General features: G+C 37.6%; 1 long non-coding RNA gene across 1 annotated transcript in view; it reads right to left on the bottom strand.

Annotated features, from left to right (window-relative positions):
• Nucleotides 1-10, bottom strand: part of LOC136837202 (uncharacterized) — a 14,826-nt gene extending 14,816 nt beyond the window's left edge. The window contains exon 1 of the long non-coding RNA XR_010852621.1: nucleotides 1-10. This exon is cut by the window's left edge and continues 117 nt beyond it. This is a non-coding gene — a long non-coding RNA (uncharacterized lncRNA).
• Nucleotides 11-611: the final 601 nt, after the last annotated feature.

Genomic DNA, 611 nt, shown 5'->3' with positions numbered 1-611 from the left:
TAGTAAAGTGCCGGTTCAGTTCAGTTTTTTTTTATGAATAACTAGACATGCATCCTTATCAGTCACGATAAAGGTTGCATACATCTTAATTTAATCTGTGACTATCAACCAACCCAAGTTACCAGAATTCTTATCTACCTTTACCTGTCACTCTGGAAAAAAAATGAAATGTACCCGAGGTAAACATAAGCTTCAATTACAATGTATCTTTGAATTTAACTTAATATGTTTAAGGGAACTACAAAAATGTCATTTCTGCTACAGCTTTTTTTTTTTAAATCGGCCCGTAAGTGGGGCCTCATGGCCTGACTATAAGCTAGCTCCCGATCACCATGACAGTCTTCATATCTAGATAAACAGGTAACAGGTAATGGAATGAAATGAAAAATGACCTTTAGCAGAAATCAGAAAAAAGTGAAACTGTAGGAAATGCATGAGGTATACTATAGGCGTGGGTTGAAACAATTCATATTAAAAGCATCAAGTTTAAAATTCTCCAAGATATGGTCAGGTCTCCCACAGGCTTATTTTGCAGTCTCTTCCTGAGAGAGTTCTGGTTGGCACCTTGGTGTCCTAATACCCATGGCTCCCCTCCAGTTGGGTGCATCTTT

The sequence above is a fragment of the Macrobrachium rosenbergii genome, chromosome 58 (assembly GCF_040412425.1).
Source record: "Macrobrachium rosenbergii isolate ZJJX-2024 chromosome 58, ASM4041242v1, whole genome shotgun sequence".
In the NCBI taxonomy this organism is placed as follows: domain Eukaryota; kingdom Metazoa; phylum Arthropoda; class Malacostraca; order Decapoda; family Palaemonidae; genus Macrobrachium; species Macrobrachium rosenbergii.
The sequence above is the reverse complement of the archived record's forward strand: the minus strand, read 5'-3'. Positions and strand labels throughout refer to the sequence as shown.